The sequence below is a fragment of the Artibeus jamaicensis genome, unplaced genomic scaffold (genome assembly GCF_021234435.1).
Source record: "Artibeus jamaicensis isolate MK-2021 breed Jamaican fruit bat unplaced genomic scaffold, CSHL_Jam_final contig_585, whole genome shotgun sequence".
NCBI lineage: Eukaryota > Metazoa > Chordata > Mammalia > Chiroptera > Phyllostomidae > Artibeus > Artibeus jamaicensis.
Genome location: NW_026521894.1, coordinates 787,200 through 794,826, shown reverse-complemented (window position 1 = coordinate 794,826; position 7,627 = coordinate 787,200). Strand labels below are relative to the sequence as shown.

General features: G+C 42.4%; 1 non-coding gene across 1 annotated transcript; it reads left to right on the top strand.

The window, feature by feature from the left end:
- The first annotated feature begins 4,325 nt into the window (after window positions 1-4,325).
- LOC119050850 (U6 spliceosomal RNA) lies at window positions 4,326-4,431 on the top strand. The gene has a single exon (XR_005082822.1). It is a non-coding gene; the product is annotated as a U6 spliceosomal RNA (small nuclear RNA).
- The last annotated feature ends 3,196 nt before the right edge of the window (window positions 4,432-7,627 follow it).

Below are 7,627 nucleotides of genomic sequence, written 5' to 3'. Positions count from 1 at the left end.
TCAATAGCTGTCCAATGAATGATGAACTGACTAACAAGGCATGAGGGTGTTGGAGTAATGCAGTCCTCAGGAGGGGTGATTGGGTCCCAGGAAGAGGGCCTCCTGAATTGGGTCCCTGGATGCTAAGGCCCATTCTCAGGGCCCAGAAACAGAACCAGGTGATGCCACTGATCTGTATCTTGGTAGGCGTCCTCAAAGTGTAATCCTGAGCAAGTCGCTTAAACTCTCAACACCTTTTCTTCATCAGAAAAATGGAAATGACAATACTCACTCTGTATAAATTACAGGGTTTCATGGGGACTTAATGGGATAATGAACATGAAATCCTTTATAAACTGCAAAGTCCACATAAATGAGGCTTTATCATTAATTGTAGATGAACATGCACATGCGCACACATCCATATCCATGGGCACCCATTCATTCATAAAAGTTCTCTTGCTTCAAAGAGAATTAGCATAATGATGCAGCCCCCTGTGAAAACACATGCTGGGACCTCCCCGTGCCCTCCATCTTCCCTCTGCCATTACCCACTTAGACTGAGTGCATTCAGGAAAATTGAGGAGGGGCTGAAGAGCTTTGAGGAGAAGCAGGTGAGTCTGGAGCACAGACTCCTCAAACCACACCTGCCCATTCTCCTGGGTGTTTGGGTTTGTTTGCATTTCTTTGATACACATGCACCTGGGAACTAGAAACAGCCCACCCACTCAGAGAAAATTCTTGGTAGAACGAGGTTAAAGCTGGATAGGAAGTTCAACTTCAGCAGCTCTCTTTGGGTGTCACTGTTTATTCATTCATCCTCCCATTCAACAAAATTTATCAAGCACCTACTACCTCCATACAGAACTGCACTTGGTGCTGGGAATCCAAAGACAAGCAAGTCAGTACCTGCCCTTGAGGGACTCACACAGGCAGCTACATAAACTAGGCCAGGCTGTGTGAAACAGTAAACACATTTGGGAGTGGCAGGCAGCTCTGTACAGCCAGGGGACTTTGGCCAAGCACTGCCGGACAAACCAAGGATGAAGGGGAAAAAAGCAGGAGCCCAATCCCCAAAGTCCTTGACTCCACACTGATGAGTTTGGACTTTATCCAGCATGTGGTGTAAGCTGCTAAGAACATTAGGAAAGGGAGTGATGTGGGCTAACCAGATTTCCTTTCCTTTTTGGGGATCTTCCCCTCTCTTTTACTATATTCCTCTTCAAAATCGGTAGCAGTTACATAAGTGTGTTAAATCCAGTGAGAGAATGAAGAATTGCAGAAAGAAAACTTTTCATATTTTCCTCTACTCCATTTCTGTTACTCCTCCACACCAGTGGTTCTCTAAGTGTGTTTCTGAAATAGAAGCATTAGCACCATCTGGGAGCTTGTTAGAAATGTCTTCTGATTACAGTTAATAAGACTATATTGTAAATTTGAAAGTTGCTAAGAGAGTATATCATAAAACTCTTCGTTACAAGAAAAAAATGTGACTATTTGTGCTAATGGCTGTTACTTAGAATTATTGTGGCGATCATTTTATGATAAATACCAATATCAAATCATTATGTTGTGTACCTGAAACTATATAGCATTACCTGTCAATTGTATCTCAATTTTAAAAAATTGGAAAAAATACAAACTGCTACAATCCCTTCCAGTGATTCTGATGTTTACTAAGGTTAAAAAACACTGCACTGCACTCAGTAATTTTCCACATTTCCATGTTCATCAAACAAATATGAACATATACACACATAATTATGCCACTTTTCACACTTGTTTTTTCTTTTTTAAATATATTTTATTGATTGTGCTATTGCAGCTGTCCCATTTTTTCTTCCCTTTATTCCTCTCCACCCTGCACCATCCTTCCCACCTGCATCCCCCCCATTAGTTCATGTCAAGGGGTTGTACATATAAGTTCTTTGGATTCTCTATTTCCTATACTATTCTTAACCTCCCCATCTATTTTGTACCTACCATCTATGCTTCTTATTCCCTGTACATTTTCCCCCATTCTCCCATCTCTCCCTCCCAGCTGCTAACCCTTCATGTGATATCCATTTTTGTGATTCTGTTCCTGTTCTAGTTGTTTGCTTAGTTCATTTTTGTTTTTTGTTGTTGTTGTTGTTTATTTAGGTTTGGTTGTTGATAGCTGTGAATCTGTTGTCATTTAACTGTTCATATTTTTTATCTTTTTCTTTTTCTTAGATAAGTCCCTTTAATATTTCATATAATAAGGGCTTGGTGATGATGAACTCCTTTAACTTGACCTTATCTGGGAAGCACTTTATCTGCCCTTCCATTCTAAGTGAAAGCTTTGCTGGATAGAGTAATCTTGGATGGAGGGCCTTGCCTTTCATCACTTGGAATACTTTCCAGCCCCTTCTTGCCTGCAAGGTTTCTTTAGAGAAATCAGCTGATAGTCTTATGGGCACTCCTTTGTTGGTAACTACTTTCCTCTTGCTGCTTTTAAGATTCTCTTTGTCCTTAATCTTGGGTAACTTAATTATGATGTGCCTTGGTGTGTCCTCTTTGTGTCCAACTTCTTTGGGACTCTCTGAGCTTCCTGGACTTCCTGGAAGTCTATTTCCTTTGCTAGATTAGGGAGATTCTCCTTGATTACGCTTTCAAATAACTTTTCAATTTCTCGCTCCTCCTCTTCTCCTCTGGCATCCCTACAATTTGGATGTTGGAATGTTTAAAATTATCCTGGAGGTTCCTAAGCCTCTCTTCATTTTTTCTCAAATTCTTGTTTCTTCATTCTGTTCTGGTTGAATGGTTATTTCTTCCTTCTACTCCAAACCATTGATTTGAGTTTCCTTCCCTTCACTATTGGTTCCTTGTATATTTTCCTTTATTTTGTTTTGCATAGCCTTCACCTTTCCTCTACTTTGCTACCACTTCTGTAAGCATCCTGATTACCAGTGTTTTGAATTCTGCATATGATAGGTTGGCTATCTCTTCATTGCTTATTTGTATTTTTTCTGGAGCTTTGATCTATTCTTTCATTGGGGCCATATTTTTCATCTGGATGTGACCGTTATGAAGTAAGAGGTAGAGCCTTAGTCAATCACCAGGGAGGGGGCAACTTATGTAGCTGTGCTGGGGTACTGTATGTGAGAGGAGGGGTCTGAGAGGGAACAATGCTGCTTGCTCAGCTCTCGGCAGCTTTCAGTCACTTGTGCCACTACCCACAAGCAAATTGTACCCTTCTGGTGCTGATTCCCAAATGGGTGGTTTTGTGTGTTTTCTAGGACCCTGTGGATCTCTCTAACAAACTCTCCTATGAGGCTCGAAGTTTCTCCCACTGCAGCAACCCCCACAGATTTTTTTAGTCAGAGGTTTTGAGGCTTTATTTTCCTGAATTGGAACCCTGGGTTGCATGATCTGTTTAACTCCCCAAGTTGTTCCTCCAGTTTATCCACACACAAATGTGGGACTTCCTGCTCCACCAGCTACCACCTCCCCTACCCAGTCCACCAGCCATTACATGCCTGGAGTCCTCTCTGCCCTGGCTGCCTATGTCCAACCGTCCTACCAGACTGGATAAATGTTTCTTTAATTCCTTGGATGTCAGACTTCCATACAGCTTGATTTTCTGTCAGTTCTGTGTTTTTGTTTGTTTGTTTGTTTTTAAATTTGTTGTCCTTCTTTTGGTTGTGGGAGAAGGCACAGTGTATCTACCTATATCACCATCTTGGCCAGAAGTCCACACTCATTGTTTTTTTTTTCAAAATGACATCATAACCTTCCCTAAGCTAGCCATTTATCTCATGTAGTGATGTACCGCCTAGTCAATAGATGTGGAACTACCACCTTTTAAAAAATGTGTCCAACTTTCCAGTGCATAAATGCAGTAAAATTTAATTAACCATTTATTGTTAGATATTCAGGTTATTTAAGTACATTTATTTATTGAATATATATGTTGACACCTAAAATAATGCTGCAATAAAATTGCTTTACCTGTTCAGGTAAGTATTACATATGGATGGTTTTCTTTCTACAGGATAGATTGCCAAAAGCAGGAATGTAAAATCTAAGTTTATGGTATTTTTAATATTAATAGGTATTGCAGCCTACTAGTCACTGGACTTGTAACAACATTACAGCCCCGTCAATAAAATATAAGATGTCTATTTCATCACATCCTCACCAGCATGTGATCTTGTAGCTCTTCAAATTTACATTTTGGAAAGCTCACTATGGCAATTCAGTGGAAAATAGACTTGATCCAATGAGGGGAGAGGCAAAATTGGAGGCCAAGAGTCCAGTTGGGGGACTTTTGGGTTAGTCCAGGAGAGAGGTGATAAAGGCCTGCATTAAGAAAGTGCCTACAGGTGCTCACTTCAGCAGCACATCACTACAAATGGAACGATACAGAGAAGATTAGCATGGCCCCTGCACAAGGATGACATGCAAATTTGTGAAAGCTTTCATATTTTTGTTTAAAGGACACATGGACAAAGCCAAAGTTAGATAAGATCAAGGGTGGGAGGTGGGGGTGGGTGGGGTAGGGGTGGGTGGGATGGGGGGAGTAGATATGGGTGAGAAAATGGGAGTAGATATTGCTGTACTTGAACAACAATAAAAATAAATTAATTAAAGAAAAGAAAGTGGATATGGGGTTCAGATCACTTTCATCAACTGACTCATTTAACCTACATAATAATCTGCTTTCCAGATGAAGAACCTGGATAGTTTGTTGTTGAGACATTGTGATTTGTCTACATGGTATAGGACTTCTGATCACGTCCTCACCCATCTACAGACCATTCTAAGGGAACACTCACCACCCTAATCCTCCACTGCTTAAGTAGCACAGGACCCTGTTCTTCTAGTCTCAGATGACTGGATAAGGGGTGGGCACAGGACCTAAGAGAAACTGATCCATAATGCTGTATGGTCTTACAAGTCACAAAACAGTCAGGTTCCTTCTGGGGTTTGAGCAAAGATGTTGAGAGGAAAAGTGCCGTTGGTGCCTGTGGATGGTAGAGTGACAAGTCTGTTCAAAGACGGGGCTAGGAAGACCATGGTCACAAATAAGTTGAAACTATAGGTAAGTAGAACTGTTGAGTAAGTAATGTAAACTGACTGAATGCAAAGAGAGCAGAGCAAATGCACAGAGAAAGGCCAAAATGCCAAGACAGAGAAGACACTATGGACTTGAACCCACCTGCACCTTCATTTCCCAGGCAGCCTAGCAGCACCTCAGCCCCTGCTCTGAGCACCTAGGATATGTCTGTGTCCTCTCCTTCAGTAACCTCTCCCCTTCCCTCCATACACACTTGAGTGTTTTTCTAGGGATCACTGCTCCCATACAACCACAGCTCTGGCAAGAGCAAGGGTGGAGTTCACAGATAGTAGCCTTTAGATTTACCAAATCTGAAGTCATTTGACTTCAAGTAAAAGCTATACAAAAAAAAATAATACTTTGGTCTGTCATTTACAAAGCGCTTTCTATCTACATTATTTATTTCAATCTTGTCCCGATGAGAAGATAGAAGTTCAGAGAAATTAAATACCTTCTCCAAGAACACGCCATTAATAGGTGTTTGGAGGCAGGGGGTGGAGATGGTCGTTCTGGGATCCTGCTCATTGGATTGCAAAAAGCAAAAGATCCTACTCACCCTGCTGAAATGGTGCCAGGCCATGGGGTCCTGTCCCCTTTTCCCACTTTACTCCCTACCCATGTGCCCTTCATCACCTGGCTATGATTTTAAAACCTCTTGCCCCATGCTTCAGCTGAGGGGTGTGAGTTCTAATTCAAATAAGGGTCTTGGCTGACAGTCCCAAATACTCAAGTCATGATTCACATCTAGGGCCTGCAATGTGCTCTTCAGCATGGTTAGATGGAAGAGCCCATCATTCAAAAGGGCTCTCCCCACAGAAATTAAATCCCCATACCCTTCTGATAAAGCCTTTCCTTGATTATATCTCTGTAAAAACACATCTATTTTAACTTTGCCATGAGTCATTAGCTTCCATCAAGGCAAGAGCATGAATAGCTTTAAAAACTAAAAATAACTAACACTCATTGAATGTTTATTATGCTTCAGAGATTGTGCTAAGCTCTTTACGTAAATTCACTTAAAATTCCCAATAAACTTATGAAGTAAGTATTATTATCCTTATTTCTCAGATAAGAAAGCTGAAGCTAAGGGAAGTTAATTAACTTGTTCAGGAATACAGGGCTAATAGGTAGAAGAACCTGGATTTGAACCCTTGCAATCAGCCTTCACTGAGCCTGCCAGATAAGCTGGATCTTCTTCCAGGGGACAAGTCCTGAGGAAATGGGTCACGAAAGAGAGAAGTCTCCTGGTGGGCAGAGAGGAGTGGGGAAAACCCATAGTATCTGGTGCTCCTTGGCCCCATAAGACCTGGGCCATGGCCTTAGGGAGTCCTAAGCATCAGGAGACACTGGGTGTCAAAGGCACTGGGTGATCAGCTTGGAGAGTAGGCATTTAATTGTAAAAGGAGGAGAAAGGAGGGAAGGAAGTAGTTTCCTGAAGGGACAGAACTAGCCTTTATCACACATTATTAGTTAGGGGCCAATCACTTTCCTCCCAGATTTCCATCATCCTATGGCTCCTCAGGCCCAATCTAGTGAACCAAAAGGGACCATGTCTCGAGACAAAGACTGGGAGGCAAATGTCCCATCTGGTTCCACCAATTGCAGTCTCAGCCATTCCCTCTGGGAATCCCACTGTAGGGTTCCAGGTCTTCACTGGGACACTGCAGGCACGATGCTTCCACCTGGTTAGGAATCAGGAACCCCTTGGCCCTGCACCCTAAGACTCTATCAACTGACTGAAACTTCAGTTAAATCAGCTTTCCTCTCTGGTCTTGAGATTCCCCTTTTGAAAAGTGTAGGCACTTAGTGATATTGTTAATGATCCCTCAGACTCCAAGCAGTTCAAAGTGTTCCAAATAGAAAGCTCATCAGCTCAGGAATCAGAAGGACCTGGGTTCTAGTCCAACCAGATCACGTACAAGTTGTATGACTCTGGGTGAGCCATAGACTATCTTCACACCTCACTTTCCTCTGCTCTGCAATGGGATATGCTGCTCCACTTATATCCCAGGCTTGCTGGGAATGAGATCATGCCTATGAAAATGCCGTAAACTTGGTAAAGCCCTTTATACATATAGATGCAAGGTGTCAAAATCTGGGATTTCTTCCTTCTTCAATCTCCCCTGAAGCCAGATCAGCCAGGATCTTACACCCCCAGCTCCATAAGGACCAGAATCCAGAAGGATGGCATGGGGTAAGCATCACCCTCTCCTGGGCCCTGCCTACTCAAGACCCTCACTCAGGTGGGCCTATTGCCAGAACAGGAGGTAGTTCTTCTTTGCCATAAATCCTGCAGGACTTTTCCACCCGTCTGCATGCCAGTGTCACCTCTGAAAGTCACATCTGCTCCCTGGACTGTAGTCACCTCTAAGTTGAACTTGGGCCATAAGGGTTAGTGACAGGAGGTGCCCAGCCCCATCTGCTCTGGAAAGCAGAAAGAACTCAACGCACAACCAGTTCACAGTCCATTTTTCAAAGTTTGACGTCAATTTGCAGCCTTAGATTGGTTTTTGTTTCTCCGTACTTTGTTTTCTTTTTTGTGATGAATGGTTATTGTCAAGCTGGCTT